This window comes from Platalea leucorodia (genome assembly GCF_965183815.1).
Source record: "Platalea leucorodia genome assembly, chromosome: W".
Taxonomy (NCBI): domain Eukaryota; kingdom Metazoa; phylum Chordata; class Aves; order Pelecaniformes; family Threskiornithidae; genus Platalea; species Platalea leucorodia.
The window spans coordinates 33,641,152-33,667,621 of NC_138859.1; the positions used below are offsets into that span (position 1 = coordinate 33,641,152).

Sequence of the window (26,470 nt, forward strand, 5' to 3'; positions counted from 1 at the left end):
AAGTGAAGCATGAGAGGTATCTGCACTCAGTGTTTCACATTAACAGTCTTTATTTCCTTTATGCAAAAAATAGAAACAACAACAGAAAAAATATACTTGAAAAAAATCATTGCTTTTCATAGAATCGTAGAATGGTTTGGGTTGGAAGGGACCTTTAAAGATCATCTAGTTCCAACCCCCCTGCCATGGGCAGGGACATCTTTCACTAGATCAGGTTGCTCAAAGCCCCATACAACCTTACCTTCAACGCTTCCAGGGATGGTGCATCCACAACTTCTCTGGTCAACCAGTTCCAATGTCTCACTACTCTCATCATAAAGAATTTCTTCCTTATATCTTAAAGAATTTCTTCCTTATATCCAATCTAAATCTACCCTCTTTCGGTTTAATGCTGTTACTCCTTATCCTATCACTATAAGCCCTGGTAAAAAGTCTCTTGGTCTCACTGAGGAGATAAGCAGGCAGAGTCCTGCCTGAAACTTTTACAGTATATGTCATTGAGAAAGGGAAATAAAGAAAGAACTATGACAATATATCCATGCAATAGAAGAAGTACAAAATGTGTTCTGTAGCCCAATGAACATTCTGGAGGTTGCTTGTCTCATAATAATTTTCAAACTGTTACTTTTGCTCACCCATGCCTTTATATAGTACAGCTTGCAAACAAGTTACATATACACAAATATGATAAAAAAGTTTTGTATATGGTCTAACTGCTACAAATTAAGGCATCCTAACAGTTGCTGTTTTGCTGGTGAGGAGTATGTCTCATATTAGTGTTTTCCAAAAAGTTATATATCAGGCATTGCAAACAAAGTGAGAGATCATGGGATGTGGTTTAGAGGAAGAATTCTTGCAGCTCTGTCTCTTCAGTACATTTTGAATGTAAGATTTTTGTCTTTTGATGTCATCACGCCTGAAAAGAAAAAGAAGGAAATTACTCATGGTAACACTAAGAACATAGAGGGATTTGTCTTGTATTTTTTTATGTTGTTTTATCCAGTTTGGTAATTTTGAACTCTGAATTCATCTTTCTCTCTGAGCTTATTTCTCTAGACACGTACTACGCACAATATTTCCTAATACTGTGGATTCTTAATGACATTCTTTTATCTCCTATTCTGGAATCAAAACTGGAAATCAATGGAAAGACAAGAAGCTTTATAAGTCACAGCATGAATTAGGACACTGTCAAAATGTTCTGGTAATAATGGACAGAATGTCCAAAAATTCCTAGATCCTTTAATGAAAAGTACAATAGTGATAAAAAGATTCATTACAACTAACATCAGATATTTCCTGTCTGTTCCTGACTCTGCCTGTAAATTAATCATCTGGCCTACATTAATAATCAACAGAGAGAAATAAAAACTTTCAGAAGGTGATTCTTGGGACTTACTTTATGTGTTTGCTTAAGTAGAAGATGGTGGTACAGGCAGTAGGAAAAATGGCAAGCAGTAAATCTTTTTGAGGCAGGGCCTATATGTCTTTTAACTGCAATTTATGTAAAATCTCAATATAAATCATTAAGATTCTGTTAGATACAGAGATGAGGATCCTTTCTCTATAGTAGTAGTATCCATTTCCACGCTATGTAAAATTTTTTTCAAAACTATTTATTGTATATGTGAGCAAAATGTTAGCTTTCCAGTTAAAGATAAACTAAACACTGAACATTTGTTGCATCTAAGTTTCTACAGTTCCTTTCATATGCCCTTGTACTGAATCCCCCAACTTGTTCCTCCTTTCTTCAATTAATCTTTCAGCTGAAGGATTTTAGATTAAGCATCCAGCCCACAGCAACTTTCAAAGAGGTTAAAAGTCTCATTTTTATTTATTACTGCTCAGCAGTAAAACTCCTACAATACAATCATGACTAGTTGGTTTGTAGTTGCAAAGGAGAGATCCTGGAGGGAGGTTAAAAACCCACAGCACAGGGCAAAGGTATGTGTATAAAAAGTTTGCTCAAAACTCACATATTTGTGAGCCTGATTCTTGTAAACCAGAGTATTGCTCTAATTCATTCCAGTCTACAATCACCACAAAGAGCCAAATATCCCCAAAAGACTGATAATTAGTATGCTTAGATATACTTGTGGTTACTACAGGATTTAACAAAAGCTGACCTTCTCAGGGACCACAGTTGCAGGTCCTAATAAGAGGGCATGAGGGATCGTTTCATTTTAAAGTCCCCTCCATTACCTCAATTATTGTGGCTTGCACACCCAAAGTAAGAGCAAAAGACATAGAATTGAATTTGAGGAAGTAGAATTGGTAGGATTGAGTCTGAGGAGGCAAAACAGGAGCACTGAATTTTTTGCCATAACAACTTTTTGATACTTACCATGCATTAGTTATCAACACTATGTTTAGTGTTAAGCATGGAGCTATAGTAAAGTATGCTTTCTAAGGTTAAGACAATTTGCATCAATTAACTACTGTGTTAGCTTAGCTTTGCAGTGCTGACAGACATTTGGGTGAGTCCCCATAGCTCTGCCTATGTAGAGGCTGTTCTGCAGCTCTACAGTTGCACTATGATCTTTAAGAGGGTCATTTTTAGCTGGTGCAGCTATCTCTAGGTGATGATGCAGAACAGACATGCCCTTTACAATTGTCCCCTGTGCCTGTTGACCTGAGGGAAACATATTACTAATAATACTAATTACTAACCAAATTTCTAATATCTTCTGGTGCATGTGCCACCAGATAAATACTCAACAGCTCCTTATGCAACAGGCACTGATATATAATCATAGCAGTTCACAAGAGAGCTACTGCAAATTGTATGGGAGAAGGCCTAAATTATTTTTATATGGATTTTATACCATAGTAGTTTGAACCATTACAATTTTATTAGACATAAACAACCTTATTCTAGAGTGCATATTTGTACTAAAGTTGTAATTTATTCAGCACTAGATCTCGTAGTGGAAATTTCATTATATCAATCAATCAGACCCATTTACTATTTTAGAAGCATGCCCAGCTTACTATCTGACAGAACCCTGATGGTAGATTTTGCTGATTGACCCAGATGCATGAAGCATTTTAGCTGTTGTTAGCTCCAGCTAATACAGGGCTTTGTATTGGTAAGGTGAGTTAGTGCTTACTTTAATGTATTGCAAATCTTAAATGATTTAAAATGTGGGAAAGAACAGTTCATTGGCATACATGTAAGATGGAAATGACTACAAACATTTGCTTGGAATTGTAATACACAAGAAACTATCCAATCCTTCCAAAAAGGGAAAAAATGTCTCAACCCTTTCTCCACAGCTGAAATTTACTCTAGGATTTTAAGAAAAATAGGGTGCATCTAATTCTAAAAGGATACTGGAAAATTTAATATAATTCCCTACTACTAAGCTGTGACCAATTTGAAAACGTAAACTACAAAGCCTTGATGTAACTGAGTATTTTAAATGAGACAAATAAAAAAACCCAAAAGAAATAGAAGCTGAAAAAGTAGCTAGAAACTGGTGGACAAGAATGTCATTTGATTCCAGGTAGCTTTTATATGATTCTTTTACATTTCAGAACATGCTAATAAAATCCCCTATATAAGGGTCTAGAATTAAAATGTTTTGGGGACTGTGTCCAGTATGTCCTGGTTTCAGCTGGGATAGAGTTAATTTTCTTCTTAGTAGCTGGTAGAGCGCTGTGTTTTGGATTTAGGATGAGAATAATGTTGATAAGACACTGATGTTTTGGTTCTTGCTGAGTAGAGTTTACACTAGTCAAGGACTTTTTAGCTTCCCATGCTCTGCCAGGTGCATAAGAAGCTGGGAGGGAGCATAGCCAGGACAGCTGACCCACACTGGCCAAAAGGCTATTCCATACCATATGACATCATGCTCAGTATATAAGCTGGGGGAAGAAGAAGGAAGGGGGGGACGTTCGGAGTGATGGCGTTTGTCTTCCCAAGTAACCGTTACGCGTGATGGAGCCCTGCTTTCCTGGGGATGGCTGAACACCTGCCTGCCGCTGGGAAGTAGTGAATGAATTCCTTGCTTTGCTTTGCTTGTGCGTGCGGCTTTTGCTTTACCTATTAAACTGTCTTCATCTCAACCCATGAGTTTTCTCACTTTTACTCTTCCGATTCTCTCCCCCATCCCACCGGGGGGGGAGTGAGCGAGTGGCTGTGTGGTGCTTAGTTGCTGGCTGGGGTTAAACCACGACACAGTAATAAGACCCCTCAATATAGCCATCTACAAAGGTTTAAAACTTCAAAGATTGTACCATTTTCTTTTGCAAAGTAGCTCTGAAATTATAATTACAGTCTCCCCAGACAATCCAGAGAACATTTCAGACTTTGTCCAGGGACTTGTAGTGCACGTGATGGTGATGTTCTTCTAATATTTAAGTTTCACAGGCTACAGAGCAGCATGTAGTAGACAAATGACAGGCACCCATTTTGCCTATTCAAGAACCATAAACCAGACTTAAAGTACAGCATTCTGCCTCAGGTTCTCTGTACAATTAGAGAAGAAATGTGGTGGGTTTGTTTTCCTCATGAGAGGAAATTTAATTTCCATTCTCATCTGGTACTTGACTTCCATTTGATACCAAAGACTTACTTAAACAATTTAGTAAAAGATCAGGCCCCTTTTGTCCTTCTGTGTAAATTTTGTAAGATAAGCGAGTCTGCTAAAAGAACAGGCTCCTCTGGTGCAAACTTTGTAAGATAAAGGAGTCTACATGTCAAAGGTCTCAATAGTAGTATCTCCTGGGTTGTAAAGCCTGACAGACTGAAAGCAGGATGTGATAAGGAGGAACTGAAACAATGAGATGAGGAGGGAGGAATGATTACATGTCCGAAGGAATAGTTACATGTCTGCCTAAAACCAGTTTCAGACGGTTGAGGCTTTAGAAACTTGTCCATAATCTCATCATGCAAATTGCTAACCAATCATTGTAAAGAGAATGAGCTTTGCAGTTTTTGTGTATAAATATATCGTGGAAGTCCTGTTCGGTGTGCATGTTAGGAGGAGAGATCCCCCATGCACCCAGCACTGCAATAAACCAATGTCGGCTTTCTAAACTATCATTTGGTTTGGAGAGTTTTCTTGGTTACTATTTTCGGTAACACATTCAGCAAAGGCTGAATACTCACCCAATGTGAGCTAAAATCCCTGGTGGATTTATGAGTACAACTACTTTTTATACTTGCTTAGAACTGACATCTTGTAACCAGTTCACTGGTAACATCAGCAAAAATCCATCATAATTTTCTATTTTCCTAGGGATTTAAATGTTCATCTGTTCATCTATATTTCCCCTCTCGTTCATCAATCAATTAATCCTGTTTATGTCAGTTATGAGTAATTTTTGCAAACATGCAATTAGAGAAAACTAAACAACAGAGATGCTAAATATCACCATGCATAAGTGTAACTGTTCACTCAACTCCTGCTCAGGTTTTGGACCAACACACGGCTCATGCTAAGGCCTGATGCCTGCTGGGAGCATCGCCATTAGGACAAGAAAAACACATATGCAGGACACAATGGACAGGAAGAGATAAGGGCCATTCTGCAGCCATTATCACCTGCATCTTGCTAACCTCTGCAACCATCATCTTTGCAGAGTAACTGTCTGGCAGTTTCTTCAGAATCCACTAACTTACAGAAATGGTATAGACCAAATTTCCAAGCTGGAAGGTAAAAATACCTCAGCTTACCCAAAATGTGGATCCAACAGCAGCCGAACTGCTGAGGCTTTTGTGCTTCCCGGTGTGATACAGGGGACACCCACAGGGCGATGGAGGAGGAAGGATGAGCACTCTCACCATTGGCTAGGTAACTATTTTGCTCATAGGTGCACAAGTTACAGTCAATTGGGGTAGAGATACCAGAAGAAAAGAAACAAGAACCCAGCCAGGAAGTAACCTTTTTGGGAGTCAGATGGATAGGTGGGAGGAAAACAGTTCCTGCTGAGGTGCTACAAGAAATCTAACAGTTGCCCATCCCTGAGAATAAAAAGGAATTGCATGCTGTGCTAGGGACTTTAGGATTTTGGAGGGCACATATTCTGGGATTTAGTATAATAGCACAACCACTCTATAACTTACTAAAGAAAAATGCAATCTGGGAATGGACTCCACAACGTGAAGAGGCCCTGGAGCTTCTAAGGGAAAATGTGGATGTGTATCGATCATTTGGACCCATCCACCCTATGCGGCCCCTCTCACTACATATCCAGGTGGGAGAAAAGGGATATTGGTGGGGACTATGGCAACAAGGGTCTACTGGTTCCAAGGAACTCCCTATTACTTTTGGCTCCAAATCATGGCAGAATGCTCAGCACAATTACTTGACTTTTGAAAAGGTGCTATTAGCAGCTTATGAAGGGCTAGTAGCAACTGAACCTTTGACTCAGGGAAGAAACATAACATTACATGTGCCAATACCTATTCTTAAGCCTCTGTGGTAAACCGCTACCTTTAGATGTAGCACATAAGACCACTGTACAAAGGTGGGCACTGTATATCCACCATCATGTAACATAGGCCTGACTATGGAGAATAAAGTTACTGAAGTACTGGATCATATAGGAATGCCTACTGAATACATGGAGCCTCCATGCTCTCCTATCCAGGATGCTCCTGAATTCAACTCCTGTCAGCCAGATGGTGTCTGCTTTACTGACAGGAGCGCTCACAAAATACAGGGTAAACAGCAAGGAATGGCTGTTGCTGTATCTGTAGCTGATGAATATGTAGTAACTGAGCAAATAGAAGGTTCTGCTCAATTAGCAGAGCTCTATGCCATAGTATTAGCTCTTAGAAATGGCGCACAGGCCATATACATCGATTCCTATGCTGTATGGGCTGGTGCTACACAATGGCTAGGAAATTGGGCAAAACGCAACTGACAGGTAGGGAATCGAGATGTATGGGGAAAGGAACAAATATACCAGATTGCCAACTCCCGTCCTATTGTGATAGGGCATGTAGCTGCACACCAGAAAAATACTACTCAGGTGGCCAAATGGAACAACATGGCTGTCCTGGTTTCAACTGGGATAGAGTTAATTTTCTTCTTGGTAGCCGGAATGGGGCTGTGTTTTGGGTTTAGGATAAGAACAATGTCGATGATACACTGATGATGTTTTGGTTCTTCCTAAGTAGTGCTAAGCTGTTGCTAAATAGTTGCTAAGCGGCGCTCACACTGGTCAAGGACTTTTCAGCCTCCCTTGCTCTGCCGGGTGCACGGGGGAGGGGGAGGGGGGGGGCTGGGAGGGAGCACAGCCGGGGGGGGGGGGGCTGACCCAGACTGGCCAAAGGGTTATTCCATACCATATGACGTCATGCTCAGTATATAAGCTGGGGGAAGAAGAAGGAAGGGGGGGACATTGGGCGTGATGGCGTTTGTCTTCCCAAGTAACCGTTACGCATGATGGAGCCCTGCTTTCCTGGGGATGGCTGAACACCTGCCTGGCGATGGGAAGTAGTGAATGAAATCCTTGTTTTGCTTTGTTGGCATGCACAGCTTTTGCTTTGCCTATTTAACTGTTCTATTTTATTTTACTTCAATTATTAAACTGTTCTTATTTCAACCCATGAGTTTTCTCCCTTTTACCCTTCTGATTCTCTCCCCCATCCCACCGGTGGGGGAGTGAGCGAGCGGCTGCGTGGTGCTTAGTTGCCGGCTGGGGTTAAACCACGACAATGGCCGACCACCTAGCCAGTATCAGGATTTTCCTCTACCTTGAGTATTGAATGGTTAGGTAAATGGCTGCATGAATGTTTGGGACACACTGGTGCATATGACCTGTATCAGCATGCAGCAAGACAATGCTGGCCAATTTCTAAACAACAAGCAGTTCAACTAGTGACCACTTGTGGATTTTGTAATGATATGAGGGATTATCTTGTCAGAAGTCAACAACAAGCAGACCTTAGGGAAGGGCAAGTCCTTTGGGATACTTGGCAAGTAGACTATATCAGACCCATGACACATACCTCTGAAGGATGGAAATTCATTATGACTGGAGTTGAGAGAGATAGTGAGTGGTTTGGGTAATGTTTACTCTACACACACTGCATCTGGATTGGCAACTGTAGCAGGATTAAACTGATGGTTTGCTGTGCACCCAATGCCACAAGAGATACAGTCAGATAATGGTTCATCTTTTAAATATAAAATAACACAGGAATGGTGTCTTATGCATGGAGTTAAGTGGACTTTCCACTTGCCCTATTGACCTCAGAGTAATGGTATAGTAGAAAGATGGAATGGATTGCTTAAACAACAACTCAAATGGCGAAAAGGTAATGCTAATTGGGGGAGGAACTTATGGGAAGCTGTAGGAGCACTGAACTCACAGCAGGCTCCTACTGGTGATCCACTATATAGAGGTTTTGAACAATCCCCTGTGCTGAACCAACACCAGCAGGATGCTTTGAACACCTTGGTGTGGCATCCAGGAGTTCATGTGAGAATTCAACACCCATCAGATGACACCAAGTTGGGTGGAAGTGTAGATCTGCTGGAGGGTAGGAAGGCCCTGCAGAGGGACCTGGACAGGCTGGATCGATGGACCGAGGCCAGTTGTATGAGGTTCAACAAGGCTAAGTGCCGGGTCCTGCACTTGGGTCACAACAACCCCATGCAACACTACAGGCTTGGGGAGGAGTGGCTGGAGAGCTGCCTGGCAGAAAAGGACCTGGGGGTGTTGGTGGACAGCTGGCTGAACATGAGCCAGCAGTGTGCTCAGGTGGCCAAGAGGGCCAATGGCATCCTGGCTTGTATCAGGAATAGTGTGGCCAGCAGGACCAGGGAGGTGATAGTGCCCCTGTACTCAGCACTGGTGAGGCCGCACCTTGAATACTGTGTTCGGTTTTGGGCCCCTCACTACAAGAAGGACATTGAGGTGATAGAGTGCGTCCAAAGAAGGGAAATGAAGCTGGTGAAGGGTCTGGAGCACAAGTTTTATGAGGAGCAGCTGAGGGAACTGGGGTTGTTTAGTTTGGAGAAGAGGAGGCTGAGGGGCGACCTTATTGCTCTCTACAATTACCTGAAAGGAGATTGTAGCGAGGTGGGGGTCGGTCTCTTCTCCCAAGTAACAAGTGATAGGACAAGAGGGAACAGCCTCAAGCTGTGCCAGGGGAAGTTTAGGTTGGATATTAGGAAAAATTTCTTCACGGTAAGTGTGGTTAGGCATTGGAACAGACTGCCCAGGGAAGTGGTGCAATCACAGTCCCTGGAAGTGTTCAAAAAACATGTGGATGTGGTGCTTAGTGACATGGTTTAGAGGTGGACCAGGCAGTTAGGTTAACAGGTTGGACTCAATGATCTCAGAGGTCCTTTCCAACCTTAACGATTCTATGATTCTATGATCACTCAGAAAATGCTGGGTCGCTTTGCAGCACTTTCTAAGGAAAGCATTATGGGAAACTCTGGATACTTTGTGTGAAAGGCAAGGTGCTAACTGCCATACGACTTGCTAACTGCCATACAACTTGCTTAGAAGAATGAATGCTACCTGAGCCTATGAGCTTTTACCTCAGGGTCTATGTGTCCTGAAGACCCAACCTAAGCTGGTCCCCACCATCTGAGAACACCCCATACTGACGATAAAACAATAGAAGATTTGCCTTTCAAAAAAAAACAGGCATATAACCACAGCCAGAACAGCAATCGACCAGAATCCACTATAAAAGCACTCCACCTGCACAGGACATCGGTTTAGAACAATGAAGATGAACACACCACTGACCATACGTCTGCACCACCTGCACGGGACAAGTATGTACTGATTCTGCATAGGACAAGTACACGCTGATTACGTGAGCAATAGTAACTGATTAGCCAGTCCCTTAACATGAGTAATTTGATTGGTCTACACAACTGTATTGTAACATATATAAACCCTGCTTTCCTCTGTATTGGTGTCCTCCATGCATTAGGCTGGGGCACCGCTATGCTCTTAGCTAATATGAGAGAATAAATTCCCTTGGTAATTCTATGCTAAGCGTTCTTCTCTCCCTTCTTGGCCGGACAAGAACTGACTTTTACATGTGGGAGTGAAATTAATCATTACTGAGGCTTGGATACGATCCAAGACCTAAGTCTTCTTTCTCCCTCCCTAGGAGCTATTGACCTCCTGGATGAATAAGTGAAAGCCTTCATTCAACCTGCATACTACAGGAAGTATCCATCTAGAAAGTACACTAAGTATTCCCTGGAACTTTGTTATCACAGGAGAGAATGTTGGCAACATCTAAAAAGATAAGAACCTTCATGTATCAGACAATTCTAACCCTTGCATTGGGAAATCTGGCATACTATCACATAAATGTAGATGCACTATGCAATAATCAAGTAAACCCACAGAAGTTGGTAACCTCTGCTGTAACATGGACAGTGAGGCCCAACATATCCAAAACCCACCAGTGGGGTAGCAAGAACCAAGGCATCCACCTAACCACCCACACTAACCTTACCTTTTGCTTAAGTGTTAATAGTCTGTATCCAGGAATCTGGACTTGGGTCAGAGAGACTAATACTCGCATTCTAGATGGAGACGCTGCCCCACAATATGATCACGAAACCACTGAAGGACCTATTAAGTTTGTCCTCTTTCTTACACAATTGCATGCATGTAACAATATCAGATAATCCCAGCAAGGGATGGCAATGCCCGCTGGGAATGGAGCTGTTGGGATTCATTATGGGAGTCTGTGTGCCAATTAACTATCGAAGTCAAGGCTCATGCACCACAGTGGGCAGTATGAAATTTGACATTTCCCTGATTCCCACTACTGCTACTACACCACCAGTAATAGTTGCCCAAGGATTTCCTGAAAGATTTGCAGTTTTTACTTCTGAAGTACGTGAATTTTACTTTAAGATTCGCTGGGACAATGTTAACTTAGTGAAGTATATCCAAATTGCTCACAATGGACAATACCTATATAAGATCAATGACTTAAGTCCTACTGGAAAACCCACACAGTTAGGGATCTTTCAACAGGATTGGGAGCTGCTGGATTGAGCACAGGAGTGTTAAATTCTATGGACTGGTAGATCATTAATAATAAAGTGTCTAGGCTAGGGCAATTAAGTAAATAAGCTATAATTGGTCAGACCATGGATATAGTAAAGGGGATAGACACAACTACTAAAACCCTGATGATTAGTCTAAACCCACGGAAAAAGCTCCAACAGATTTTGAAGGACATGTATACTGGTGTTCACAATTTTGTTTCTAACAACACGTGTTACTATGCAAACCTTTGCTACAAATGAATATGAACAACAAGCCAATTGGGTCCACAGTGGAAATCCTGCTGTGTTAAGGGACCCTATTATTGGGTTGGTGCCAGACTTGTAAATCCTGGTTCCTCAAAATTGTATACTCAGAGGTAGGAAGCAAAAGTAACCTGTTAAGTGGATCTATTCATTATCGCACAGTGAATAAGAAAATTAAAGAACCCATTTACCAATACATCCCGCTTCCTATCATTGTAGCTAATAGAATATGGGCACCAGTTCACGGAAGCAAATGGATGGATAACCAAGGCAATCTAATTGATACTCGTGGATGTGAACAATGGAGAAACCATGAATGGTACTGCCCTGAACGTTTAGTAATGCAGGACCCACATTCAAGTAATATATCCTCAAGTATCTGTTATTTAGACTCAGTGTATGATAATCGCACAGTTGTACTTAAGGGAAAAACAGGTTGTATATGTGTAGTGTCACTTTGTGATGTTCTATGGAACGATGGGAACAAAATGATTCCTCCCGCCCAAGAATGCCGGTGCAACGTTACAGCACTAGAGACCTGTGGATGACTTATAGAAGCCATAAAGCAATCCTCACATCGATGCTGGTGGAATTCTGGCCTACAACGTGGTCTGTACCCTTAAGACCAATATGGGACACAGTATATTCTCAAATTGAAGAACTGGAATCCTTAATCACCAGCTATGAAAAAGCTATTACATACCAAAAACAAGTGACTATATTGCTATCAAACATGATACTGGCTGGATTGTCAGAATCACAACAGAAATTGAACAAACTGCTGGATATCACTGGTATGACATTTTTCTGGGATATGCACCATCTGCAACTGGCATATCACGTCCTATGTTACATCCTATGATCATTGTATTATTGTATTCTACTTTATTAGTATGCTTGTATATCTGTGTTTATCGCTTATCTCGCCATGTTGAGAGCATATACCATCAGTTGTTACCTGATCAAAAAATTGTGAAGCCAGACTTAAGTGCTCAAAACTTTCCCCTACCCTCACTCCCAGCAAGGCAAGAGGAGCAACAGTACCTCCACTTGCCGAGGTAATGGGTTTGCTAGATGTTTGGTCTCTACCAAGGGGTTGAATGTGACTGTTCACTCAACTCCTGCTCAGATTTTGGCTAACCCAGCTCATGCTAAAGCCTGATGCATGCTGGGAGCAGTGCCATTAGGTCAAAGCAAGAGCACCACTTAGGCAGGGCAGGTGGCCAGAAAGGGCTAAAGGTCATTATGCAGCCATTATCACCTGCAGCTTGCTGTCTCCTGCAGCCATAATCCTTGCATATTGATTGTCTGGCAGTTTCTTCAGAATCCACCAACTCATGAAAATGGTATAGACCAAACTTCCAAGCTGGAGGGTATAAAACATCAGCTTTCCCAAAAAAGCTTTTGAAGCGGATCCAACAGCAGCTGGACTGCTGAGGCTTTTGTGCTTCCCAGTGTGATACAGGGGATGCTTGCACCATGATGGAGGAGGAAGAATGAGCACTCTCACCATTGGCTAGGTAACTATTTTGCTCATAAGCACACGAGTTGCGAGTTCCAAGTTATGAATTAGAGAACTTGTGAGTGAGAAGCCTTGTGAATTAAGTGATGAATTAGTGAATTCACGTGTTAGACTAGTCTGTACAAAGGGGATTGAGCCCTTGTTTGTCGTGTTTGTTTGTTTCTTTCCTAATGAGCTCATAAAATAAAGTTTAATTTACAGAGTATGTTGTCCTGTAAATTTGAGAGATCCAAACGGACTGTGACATCAGAGCAACATCAAACATCAGTTCCAGTTCCAGGTGAATCACATGTCTGTGGAGAGCTTTCAATACAAAGCAAGTGTATAGTGTGCACTAAGAGTACCTGCCACCCCTTGAAAAAGCCTTCCAAAATTATAACAGTGGACTGGCTTTCTACTGGTCAAATGTAATTGAGTATTTGTGTGTATCCTTTTGCTATGGAAAGGTAGGAAGAAGAAGCTGTCAAAATTATTCATTAGTTAAAAAGAAAAGAGAAAAAAGGCCCTTCCTCCTTTCAGTGCACTCACTGTCTTGTTTCTTCCTTTCGTAGGCATTTCTGGATTTGCCTTGCTATCTGCTATCTTCCTTCCTAATGAGGTAAAAGGCAGCATCAATGAGGTTTTGATCAAGTTTGCTGTTTGACAGTTGTTGTTGTTATTCTGGTTACCACTGAGTTTCTCCATTATGGATCTAAAGGTTCCAAAAGGCCTTTTCAGCCGATCTTCAACTGGTTCTCCAGTGCTGAGTGGAGCCTGCAAAAGTGCTTTGCCCCGGTCTTTATCCTTTTCCTCATTCAATTTTGATTCTGTTAGCTCCACCTGCACCACAGGCTCCTCAAAAGTTACTCTGAGTTTCAAATATTGGGATGTTCTGTGCTTTGAAGATGGAGACTTGAGAGCACTCTTAGGGTTTGTGGCAACCTTCTGAGCAGTGGCACTGTCAGTGCTGGATGAAGAGTTGCCTCCAGAAAACTGGCTCTGAGGTACAGTACCAGACTGATACTGGGCTTCATTATCTGGATTGCTGCTGTCTGAAGTAGGGGAGGGACTGTGGCCATCCACAGGCTTAGAAACTCTGATGCCAAAAGGGAAGTGGTGCCCTGCTGCTGAAGTATGTTTCTTAATCGTTAGGTGCAAACTCTCTGTGCTCTCAGCACTTTCCATTATGGGCTGAGGCCTTGGTTTGTCAGTTCTTTTCATAGAGAGCTTCTTATGGTCCTCAGAATTAGCTGAGTTTGTGTCAGACTCACTGAGAGACCTCTGCATAATTTGCCTCAGTCTGGCTAACTTCAGCTCCCTTTTCTCTGGCAGAATCTTCTTCATGTTCTTGGAGGAAGCATGAGCATCCTGAAATTACAAAGTTAGCTTTTCCTGCATACAGACATTTTCAGAGATTTCCTTCCCCAACAACTGGTGCAGAATTTTATCCGAGTCTTCAACTTTTATCTCGGACTGAGTGCAGTTAGAAGATCCCAGGGTACCAAGAATCTGAATCCCATCTTGGGTGTTCAGTTTACTTTTTGGTAGAGACAATTCATCTGCTTCAGATGGTTTCCACTGGGGTTTGCCAGAAGCAGGAGATGATGGCGAGCTTAAAGAAAAAAGGGGAGGAAAAAATTTCAATACCACAGCCAAATCAATGCTCATATAAAATGTGAAACTGCCATTTCCAGTGTACATGTCTGTCTCAGTTTATTGTTACTTCTCCTCCTCATCGCTACTCACATGGAATTCATTATGATGCTACAGAGAAGGTTACACAGGGAAGGTTGTAATCCTGCTTCCATTCCTAATTAGTATTTGAGTCTCTTTTACAAAGAAAAACTTAGAATGGTTATTTCAATGCCAAAGATGACTTTCTAAGGAAAATTTTAGATAAACTACTGTTCCCTATTTGTGGGAGCAGATGTGTTTTAAAAGGTGAAAAAAACCAAAAGGTCCAATGCCTACTATCTGAGTCACATCATAATACGAAAGTAACTTATTCTAAATACTGCAAAAATATCATCTCTCTGCATATAAGTGATTTCATAAATCTAAACTTCATTTGGTATTAATAATAGCCATATCAGACCTCATAAAAAGTCAGGGTTCTTCACACTCAAAACCTTTTCAGATATGAAATACTGAAAAGTGTGAAAAAGGTGCCATGAATTTGTTTCAATACTATTAGAATAATAAATTAAATTTAGAACTCCAAATGTTATATTGTGAGGAAACAGCAATCTCAGGTCTGATTTGCAAAGAATGTAAATTAGAGAGACCATTTCTTTCCCATGACATATGCAAGAGCTCATGATACTCCATATTCTTTTTATAAACCACTTTTCTGCTGAGCAAGGATAAAGTGACAAAATTAAGGTTAATGTGAGCCAGTGAATCCATAAACTTCATTTCCTTTTTCCAAGCAATTTCTATTCTGATGACTCCATAGTTCTAACAGTGTACAAAATTTACGTATAGAATAGAATAGAATAGAATAGAATAGAATAGAATAGAATAGAATAGAATAACCTGAGTTGGAAGGGACCCACGAGGATCATCAAGTCCAACTCCTGACTCCACACAGGGCAACCTAAAAGTTAAACCGCATATCTAAGAGCGTTGTCCAAACGCTTCTTGAACACCAACAGGCTTGGGGCCATGAATGACTTCCCTGGGGAGCTTGTTCCAGAGCTTGACCACCCACCCTCTCAGTGAAGAACTTTTTCCTAATATACAATCTGAACTTCCCCTGATGCAGCTTTAAGCCATTCCCTCTCATCCTATCACCAAACACCAGAGAAGAGATCAGCATCTCGCTCTCCGCTCCCTGCTGTGAGGAAGTTGTAGACAGGAAAGAGGTCACCCCTCAGTCTCCTCTTCTCTAAGCTGAACAAATCTGGTATCCTCAGCTGATCCTCATAAGTCATGCCCTCTAGTCCTTTCACCATCTTCGCTATCCTCTTTTGGACACATTCTAATATTTTTATATCCTTATATTGTGGAGCCCAAAAGGTCTCTGCTTTATCTTCATTCCTATTTGTGAGGTGACCGTCCTCATCAAGTAATGGATCAGTGTTTTCTTTAGTCCTCCTTTTGCTGTTAACATACTTAAAAAAGCCCTTTTTGTTGTCCTTCACAGTACTGGACAGCTTCAATTCCAATTGAGCTTTGGCCGTACGAGTTTTCTCACTACAGAGGCGAACAGCATCTCTGTAGTCCTCCTGTCATTGCTTCCAAAGTCCATACACTTTCTTTTTCTGCCTAAGTTCCAGAAAGAGATCCCTGTTCAGCCAAGCGGGCCTTCTGCCCCACTTGCTTAACTTCCAACACATTGGAATTGCCTGCTCCTGCATTCTTAAAAGATGGCTCTTAAAAAGTGACCAGCATTTATGGACCCTGTCCTGGTTTCAGCTGGGATAGAGTTAGTTTTCTTCTTAGTAGCTGGTAGAGCGCTGTGTTTTGGATTTAGGATGAGAATAATGTTGAGAACACACTGATGTTTTGGTCCTTGCTGAGCAGAGTTTACATTAGTCAAGGACTTTTCAGCTTCCCATGCTCTGCCAGGTGCATAAGAAGCTGGGAGGGAGCATAGCCAGGACAGCTGACCCACACTGGCCAAAGGGCTATTCCATACCATATGACATAATGCTCAGTATATAAGCTGGGGGAAGAAGAAGGAAGGGGGGGACGTTTGGAGCGTTGGCATTTGTCTTCCCAAGTAACCATTAACTGTGATGGAGCCCTGCTTTCCTGAGGATGCCTGAACACCTGCCTGCCAATGGGAAGTAGTGAATGAATGCCTTGCTTTGCTTTGCTTGCGTGTGCGGCTTTTGCTTTACCTATTAAACTGTCTTCATCTCAACCCATGAGTTTTCTCACTTTTACTCTTCCAATTCTCTCCCCGATCCCACCAGAGGGGGAGTGAGCGAGCAGCTGTGTGGTGCTTAGTTGCTGGCTGGGGCTAAACCACGACAGTCCTTTTTGGTGCCAACATGGGGCTCGAAGGGTTTGAGATAATGACAGATTTAATTGGAATGTGCTAGATATTGAATTTATAGCTGTTAGTGCTGTTTAGGTATTAATCGGCAGGCTTCTGTACTTGCCATGGGGCTTGCTTGCCTTACTGTATATTAGAGTCTAGTGCTCGTTAGTGGCTGCTTTTTGCTTTTGCTGCTTGCTGAACTGCTTATCATCTTACTCTGCTGTGCCTGGGAACATTTTGATAACAACAACGGCCATGCCCTGGGCTGGCAGATGGCCAGGACATCGCTGCTGTTTCTGTGCTGCTGTACTGGACAGGCTGGAACTCCAGTGTGAACTCGAGTCAAAGGGACTGTGACCTGTGGATGAGTCCATGTGGGAGCAGGACACCCCGAAGCGCCTGTGGATGTGGATAAGCCCATACCAGAGCAGGTATGTCTCGAAGAGTCTGTGGCCATGGTTATGTCTGTGCCGCAGCAGGTATACCTCTTGAAGGGATTGTGGCCCAAGGATAAGTCCACGCTGGAGAAGGTACACCTCGAAGCATCTGTGGCTGTGGATAAGTCCGTGCTGCAGCAGGTACACCTTGAAGCATCAGTGGCTGTGCAGGAGGCCATCCTGGAGCACCTCAAAGCATGTGGCCATGGGTAAGGCCATGCTGGAGCAAGTTTATTTCTGAAGAGACTGTGGCTGCGGGTAAGGCCACGCTGGAGCAGGTATATCTCTGAAGGCATTGCAGCCCATGGAAAAGGCCACACTGGAACAGGTGCACCTCTAAGTGCCTGTGGCTGTGGATAAGTCTATGCCGCAGCAGGTATACCCCTGGAGAGACTGTGGCTCATATAGATAAGGCTCCACTTGGAGCAGGTAAACCCCTAAGCGACTGCAGTCTGCGGATAAGTCCAAGCCGAAGCAGGGGCAAGGGGAGGAGTCCATTGCAGTGTTAAACCCAGTGGTCTGGTCCAAAGGGGCCAGGGGTGGAGATTGTAATGGAAATACCTTTAAATTGTTGTAACCTGGGATTTGAGTTGCATGTTATGGGAATTACTATAGCAGGAACCCCTTGTTACTAGCCAGGCTAGGAGCAAGGGGAGGAGTTCCTTGCAATGTTAATCCTGGCCCAAAGGGGCCAGGGGTGGAGATTGTAATGGAAATACCTTTAAATTGTTGTAACCCATGATCTGAGTTGCATGTTATAGGAATTACCATAGCAGGAACCACCTGAACCAATGGAGAAACAGCTGTACAAGAAGCAGTGCAAGTGCAGCAGTGACCCGACCTGAGCTGGCTTTGGTGCCCAATAACTCCACGCAACACACCACTTCTCCTGTCCTGAGTGACCACCATCACAGATGGAGCCCAAAGTCACGGACTAAATGAACTCAATGGACATTATGTGGACATTTGTGGATGTTTATGGACATTTTACAGACATTTCACAGGGGTGGTCCATAGAATAAGTGGGGTGGTGGTTAATGAGGATGTATTGGATAATGTGGGACCTGAGCATGACGTATATGGTATGGAATAAGGGGTGGATACTGTCCTGGTTTCAGCTGGGATAGAGTTAATTTTCTTCTTAGTAGCTGGTAGAGTGCTGTGTTTTGGATTTAGGATGAGAATAATGTTGATAAGACACTGATGTTTTGGTCCTTGCTGAGCAGAGTTTACACTAGTCAAGGACTTTTTAGCTTCTTGTGCTCTGCCAGGTGCATAAGAAGCTGGGAGGGAGCATAGCCAGGACAGCTGACCCACACTGGCCAAAGGGCTATTCCATACCGTATGACATCATGCTCAGTATATAAGCTGGGGGAAGAAGAAGGAAGTGGGGGCGTTCAGAATGATGGCGTTTGTCTTCCCAAGTAACCGTTACGCATCATGGAGCCCTGCTTTCCTGGGGATGGCTAAACATCTGCCTGCCCATGGGAAGTAGTGAATTAATTCCTTGCTTTGCTTTGCTTGCGTGCACGGCTTTTGCTTTACCTATTAAACTGTCTTCATCTCAACCCATGAGTTTTCTCACTTTTACTCTTCCGATTCTCTCCCCCATCCCACTGGCGGGGAGTGAGCGAGCAGCTGTGTGGTGCTTAGTTACTGGCTGGTGTTAAACCACGACAACCCCAATACCCTTGAAAGCAGACTCCCAGGGGACCTTACTAACTAGTTCCTTGAGTAGCCTAAAGCCTGCGCTCCCAAAATCCAGGGTAGTAGCTCTGCTAACAGTTTTTCTCATATCACCAATGATTTGAAACTCAACCATTTCATGATCAGTGTGGCCAAGACAGCCACCACTCGTCACTTCACCCACGAGATCATCTCTGTTTACAAACAACAAATCTAGGAAGGCACCCTTCCTAGTTGGCTCCCTTAGTATCTGCACCAAGAAGTTATCATCTTCAACATGCTTCAAGAATTTCCTGGACCTGTTTGTGTCTGCTGTATAATAGTCCCAGTTAACATCTGGGAAGTTGAAGTCGCCCATAAGGACAAGGGCAGCTGATCTAGAGATTTCCCTTAATTCCTTATAGAATAATACATCGGTGTCATCATCCTCGCTGGGTGATCTATAGTAGACTCCCACAACATCTGCTTTATTAGCTTTTCCCCTAATCCTTATCCAGAGGCTCTCAATTGTGTTATCCCCAACTGCAAGCACTGTACAGTCCAAGCTCTCCTTTACATACAGAGCTACCCCTCTGCCTCTCCTGCACTACCTATTTTTCCTAAAGTCACATTACTAGACGTTTCATCTACAATCCATTTTTGTGACTGTTCACTCAACTCCTGCTTAGATTTTGGCTAACCCAGCTCATGCTAAGGCCTGATGTATGCTGGGAGCAGCGCCATTAGGTCAAAGGGAGAGCACCACTTAGGCAGGACAGGTGGCCAGGAAGAGCTAAAGGGCCATTATGCAGCCATTATCACCTGCAAATTGCTGTCTCCTGCAGCCATTATCTTTTGTCTGGCAGTTTCCTCAGAATCCACTAACTTATGGAAATGGTATAGACCGAACTTCCAAGCTGAAGGGTATAAAACATCAGCTTTCCCAAAAAGCTTTTGAAGCAGATCCAACAGCAGCTGGACTGCTGAGGCTTTTGTGCTTCCCAGTGTGATACAGGGGACACCCGCACCGTGATGGAAGAGGACGGATGAGCACTCTCACTGTTGGCTAGGTAACGAATTCTTTTCTTTTTTTCATAGGTGCACGATATTAAGAGTTACAGGTTATAAGTTATGAAACCTTATGACTTGACTGGTGAATAAGCAAATTCACGTGATTGATAGACTAGTCTGGGCAAAAGGGGATTGAGACCCTGTTTGTCGTGTTTGTTTATTATATTTCTTAATGAGCTCATGAAATAAAGTTTAAATCACAGAGTGTGTTGTCCTGTAAATTTGAGAGATCCAAACAGACCTTGACAATTTTGAGCTTTTTTTCTGTGGGAATTTATGCAAACCAAAACATTGACACTAAAGAATATGCATGTATCTACAATAGGCATTCCTATTAAGAGGGTTAGATTCCATTAGATCTACTATTGGCTACTTGGAAGATGATCATATCCACAAGTGAGTTCTAGCTGGGAGGAAAAGCAGTGATCAACTATGCCATCAAATTTAAAATAATAGAGCTCCATTTTTAGACTCGCTCATTTAACTAAAAAGATGTTGAAACCTACCCTTCTACAGAAATAATGAATGATGAGAGATCTGGACACATGATATGGAGGATTCCCTATCCTGTCTCCACCTGGCAGAACGCGGTGACTTAGGGGATAGGGGGCAATGGCGACAAGTTCCTGCCTGGCGCAGCAGGCGCATCTCCTCCATGACTACCCCACCTTCCCAGGTGCCCATAATAGGTATGAGGCTCTGAAAGTGGACCCGAACAATGACAAGGACGATGGTTCATCTAGGTTGGAGGTGTCGCCAAGGTTAAGTCAGCGTGCACCCTGCATCAAAACCACTTCCATAAAGAAAAAAAGATGGGTCATTGTCATAGGAGACTCTCTTCTGTGCCCTAGAAAAGGAGACACAAGCACATGCAATTCAGAAGAGTCTATGCTAGATAAGATCAAGGCCCAGGGCAGCACTAACACATTACTAGCCAGTTTATAGAGGGTGGTGCTGAGCTATAACTGCTTATAAAGTGTGGTGTCTGCTATTCTGGAGATCTCTGCACTTCAGTGCATTGCAACGCACCTTTAGAATCTGGTTTTAGGAATGTCTTTGCTACAATATTTGCTGATTCCTTTTGTGGTTTAGCTCTTGATTTCCTACCACAGCAGAAATCCCTGGGTTTAAAACACTCAGCATAGAAGTCTCAATGTCCTGATTCCTTAACCAAGGGATGTTTGGATATAAAAGGTATGGCAGAAACTTTCCAACAACTCCAGTAGGTCAGACAGGCACAACTTTCTTTTTGCAGAAAGAAATCTGTACAATGACTTTTTCAGTCCATTTTTTTTGATGCTGAAGGAAGTCTCATTGCTTTCTACTTGCTTGGGTTCCCCCTATTGTCTTTAAAAAAAAGATACTGAAATATTTGTCAGCTTCTAGTCTTGGCTTTCTGCCATGTGATTATATACTCTTTTCTCTTGTCTTCTCTAATGATGAATTTGTTTCTCAAATATCTTTCTGCAACCTCCTGAAATAATTTTTATTATTTGTTCTCCAAACAGCTTTCACTCAAAGTGATGACAACACCAAATATTGAAATGTATTTCTGTGACTAATGATTCTAGTGACTCTGATGGACAAAGGGTATAAATGTTGTACAATTCATTGCAAAGTAGAGATGCTCGACCTAGCCATCCAGTTCAATCCTTCAGCTTTTTTTGGTATGTCTACATTGAACACTGGTACTGTAAAGAGGTTCCCGAACTAGCTTATTCAGATCTGACTCCCAAAAGCACTGTAGCTGTGTTAGCCTCAGCAGCTCTGTACAACGGAACTATTTTGCTCTCAGAGGCCAAGCTGATTTTTTAAGAACTAGGTAGAAACTATCATCACACTGTGTTGTTTAGTATAGATATATTGAAAGATTACAAGTCTGGAAAGGATGGCTTGCTCAGGTGGAAATCTTTTAACAGGGAACAAACCTTATATGTTAGACTTCCTCTAAATTGGAGAGCTACAATTCTTTAATGGAAAAAAGAAACAGAAAGAAAATGTCAAAATAGTAAGAAGGTTGATATCAGAGTAGGCATATCTATTCTGGTTGTCCTTTCATAACATAAAAACATACACATTGGTTGCTTATGTATAAACAAAATAATCATGTTTTCTTGCAATACAACAGTTACTTTAGGTTTACAACAGCGTAAATGGGAATAGAATTAAAAAATGGAGCTTTTGGTATTTCAGTTGGAGTCCTACTGGTTTAAAGCTCTTCTTTCTAGTATATTTTAAAGTATCACTTATTTTTCCTACTTTCTATATTCATTTTAAAGGTTGTTACTATTCAAGTTTGACTGAAAGTAGGTCTCTGATGTAGCTGTACTTAGTACTCTACCTGTATGCATCCCAGATAGCCACGTTGAGCAGCTATGTGAACAGCAGTATTTCCATCCTGGTCAGCTTCATCCAGTGAAATCCCTTGTTCTTGCATAAACTGAAGAAGCCACAGAACGATTTTTTCCTAGGAGGAAGAGGAAAGAGAAGTAAGAATAGGTAAGAAACAATAGGTAAGAAATAATGAAAACCTAAATGTACTAGAGGAATGCTGGTAGCATCACCTGTTACTAATACTGTCCAGTAATTCCTATTTTAAGCCCTTGCTTTCATTCACTCAACTTTGTCAGACTGATTAACTGGACTACAAATGGAAGGATTAGAATGGTGAAGAGCACTGACTGTACAGCTAATCCTAGGCCCATTACTTGATATTCACTAAATTAGCTGCCCTTCCCAGCAGAAATTAGGTTTTCTGAATAGGAAACTATTGGGTGAGTGAAAAAGACACAAATTATCCCTGCAAAAATGACATTAGACAGGGGAAGCCAAACATCCCGATGTGCAAAGAAGTGCGTTGTTAGGCATTTGTGTGCTTGCATGCTCTTCCCCATTGTGGTCCCCAGCAAGTGGCACATACAACCTGTCCTAAGCCCTCAGTCATGCTGTAGCTCTGGTTCCCCTGAAGCTCTAGACTCTGGAGCTCTAGACGTAACAAACACAGCATTCTCCACCCTCTACCTCTTACCTGTGCAGTTCTTGCTACTGCAGCATCTGTGCTGGAAAGAAACTACAGCTCTGGGAAGCTCTTAGTCAGGACCTACTAAGGCACCTAGGATTGCAGCATCATCTCCTTCCTATGGCATAGTACCGGTGCCAGAAACAGCTGGTCTGTGATATGCCATACACCAAAGACCTTCGCTTGGCATGGGAGTCCTGGAACAGGAGTTGCTTCTTGCATGACCCCATACTTAAAGAGGCCCTTGCTAGGAGGTATGCAGAACAGGCTACAGACTGGCATTAAGCCTTTCTCCTCTCCCATCACATGAGCTTTATGTGGTCCCTCTCTCATGGGACAACAGCAGATGAGAGAGGGATGAAGAACACACTACTGTTGAGCTGTATTTGGAGTCTGGCCATGATTGTGGTTTGACCACCTTTAACATAAGAGCTTTGAAATAAACTCCCTTTTGCTGCCCATTCTAAATGATATTTATTGAAGAAAAATATGGCATGTATGCCCAATACCTAGGGAAATAATGGATGGGCTGACTCTGTTAGAAAACAATTCAGTAACATGTCTTTCCTGTAAAAAATATTACTCTTGTAATTCTGCCAAGAGCATTGTTTACATGGACTATATTTTATGTAAGTAATGGTAAAATAAATTAAAGTTTCTAGGATAGTGCCAACCACGCATCTGAATTTTTCAACATTTTTTTCTTCTTAACACAGTTGGGTAATATAGTCTGGCTTCCTTTCAGCCTCAACAGTCTTTCAAGATTGCAAGATATCTGTAGATAATAAAAAAAGGATAATTGACATTACAGGTGACGTTTCTTTGGCATTCAGCTAACTATGAAAATCAGGCAGCAATTTTTATATCACCTTTTAAAATTTCATGGGTGGCTAATTGTAGCTGCTGTTTCTTAACTGATGGAGCTTCCCTCCTGCTCTGAAAAGAATCTAGATAAAGTGTGCCAGATCTGCTCCTGGCAATAGACAGCATAGCTCCACTGAAAAATTCAAAGATTCACTGCATTTAGTTTGTGTAAACATCTTTAGAGATGAGGATAAAATTAAGCTAATTCAAATGGAGACATAGAATCACAGAATCATTTAGGTTGGAAAAGACCCTTAAGATCGAGTCCAACTGTGAATGTAAATTCACAAGCTTTCTCTTCAAAACTTTCTTCCCAGTAGCAAACACTGCTTTCTCAAACCCAGTTCTGACTAGACTCTCAGCTTCCTTATATTCAGTGTTCACAGGTTCACAGACCAAACTAGTCACAGAAAGAAGGGCAGAATCAATCAGTATCTTCAGCAGGATCCTAATTTGCACCAATAACACATGCACAATAGGTGGGAGGAGGAGAGGGAATGAGGGTGTCCATGTTGTCTCAGGAAGCACCAGGAGAAGGGGAGGAGTTTCCAGCTCCGTAGCCTTCCACACCTGCCTCCTCTCTTTCCCTCCCCCTCGAGTAAATCCATGCTTGGACAGAGCCAATTAAAAGCAGAAAGATGTAACAATAGTTGTATGGTATTGAATAAGATAACCTCACTTGTACAGGAAAGAAAAAGCTAATTTTCTTAAGAAGATGTGTGGCTACATTCTGCTTGTTCTCTCTTTACCAAGTAAGAGAAAAAAAATAGCTTTAGCAACAAAAATAGTGATTTTTCTACTTCAAAAAAATGATTTAAGAGGGAAAATACTGAAAAAATACGCAGATTAAATGGGAAATTATCTTGCTATATTTGAACTAATTAAGAACTTCTGTATTTAAGAGCCACAAAATGCTTATTTGTCTATAAAGATATTTTAAATCAAAATTCTTGTATGAACATCTCAATCAGTCTCTTTGAAAAAGTAAATGAAAGCCATACCTGACCATAGAAACCTGCATAATGAATAAGGCTTGGGTGATCTTTTGAGCAACTTAATTCTGCAATAGCTTCTGTTTCGCTCACCATCCACTGAACACACTCCAGCTGACCATTCTAAATAAATAAAAAAAAAAAAATTAAGAAAAAAAAATTAAAAATTCCAGTTGTTTCAGTTCCAAACATATCTACTAAACAGGGAAATGCTTATCAGAACCACTAATATGTTATGACATTCCAGTTTGTTCTTTTATCCCATCTCATGTAATGCACTTGTTTATCCTGCTGCCCTGGATCAAATGCACCTTGGCTATTGATAACATTCTGTCAGTTTGAACTTAAACTTGCTCTCCATTTTCCAGCTCTTCCCACCTAAAACTATAGTTGTGTTTTTTAGCTCAAATAAGGATCCAAAGACCTGTTGAAGCCTTAGACTGCAAGCTGTGAACTTTCACCTAGATACACTGACCATATGCTGAACTCCTACCTAGCTACATGAAGGAAGGCCCTGAAACTGGTGCAAACCAGAAAGATAAGGTAGCTGAAACCATCAGCAGAAGCTGCAGCTAATCAAGATAAAGAATGACCTGCCTGGAGACAGGGAAAGGATCCAATAAGGAACAAGATGACCCCAGACCCAAATATTACTATTGGACCAAACCATCGCATGAGGGGAGGGGAACATAGACTGTAAGGGTATAATTGTCCAGGGATCTCTTTGTTTGGGGTCCCTCTCTGGAGGCACCCAGCTCAAGCTGCTCTTCACCGCTGTATCACTCAATAAATTCGCCTGGCATACATCATGTCAGAGACTCTGCTTCGGGGAAACCTAGGGTCGAGCCTGAAGGGAGTGGAAGCGCCCGAGGGGTGAGTGTGTGTGTGAGCGAGGAGTCGAAAAGGGGCGCCCGTCAGCTCAATGGAGCTGCCCACTGCGAAGGGACTCTGGTCCTAGCAGTTAAAGTCTCGGGTGGTGTGTGTGTGACTCCCTGAACAGTGTGTGAATGCTCGGGCGGTTGCTGCTCCCTTAACAGTTGTGTATATGTATTGGTACAGAATGTTTGCTGAATGGCACCACAGTGGACTCCAGTTCAAGAGGCAGTGAAATGCTAATACATACTCTCGAATTGTTCAGAATAAAAACATAGTTCTGCTTCCATCACTTGTACAGCAGGGCTCAATGACTAAATGAAACCATTTGCTGGAGCAGAGGAAACAGGCTCTCTCCCTACAAACTAATCTTCACTGTTCAGTAATTAAACGCATGCTTTCTAGGTTATTATTATGTATTACTATGTATTATTTGCAGCATCTGAACACCTAATCCTCATGGATTAAGACCTACCTGTAATAGATATTGTACAAACACAAACAAGGAAAGGGTTCTTGTCCCAAACATCTTTTACAGCCTAGGCTCCAGATTCCCAAACTGCTATGCACACTTGTAGCAGTTTGCAAGTTACTATGAAGTGGGATGTGGATACTGCAGAAAGAGATGAACATTTCCTTCAGAGCATGTTTGTGGCCCAGTGTAAAGGCAAGAGTTTTTAGCAGCTTCTCTTGCTGCAGTGTCCCCTTTCAGCAATGGTACCTGGGTAAAGGCAGTTTGGCATAACTCACATTCTGTCCTGCTTTGCTACTGTCATCTTCATAAAGGTGATGTTATTCTTTATAG

The 26,470-nt window shown here is 42.1% G+C and overlaps 1 pseudogene across 1 annotated transcript in view; it reads right to left on the minus strand.

Moving 5' to 3' along the window:
- Positions 1–12,498: 12,498 nt before the first annotated feature.
- LOC309601927 (synphilin-1-like) overlaps positions 12,499–26,470 on the minus strand; it is a 40,075-nt pseudogene continuing 26,103 nt past the window's right edge. Inside the window, exons 5-8 of the transcript in view lie at positions 24,802–24,915; positions 22,254–22,384; positions 13,306–14,368; positions 12,499–12,621 (exon numbers count right to left, since the gene is read on the minus strand). The product of the transcript in view is annotated as a synphilin-1-like (transcript). The remainder of the gene's footprint in view (positions 12,622–13,305; positions 14,369–22,253; positions 22,385–24,801; positions 24,916–26,470) is intronic.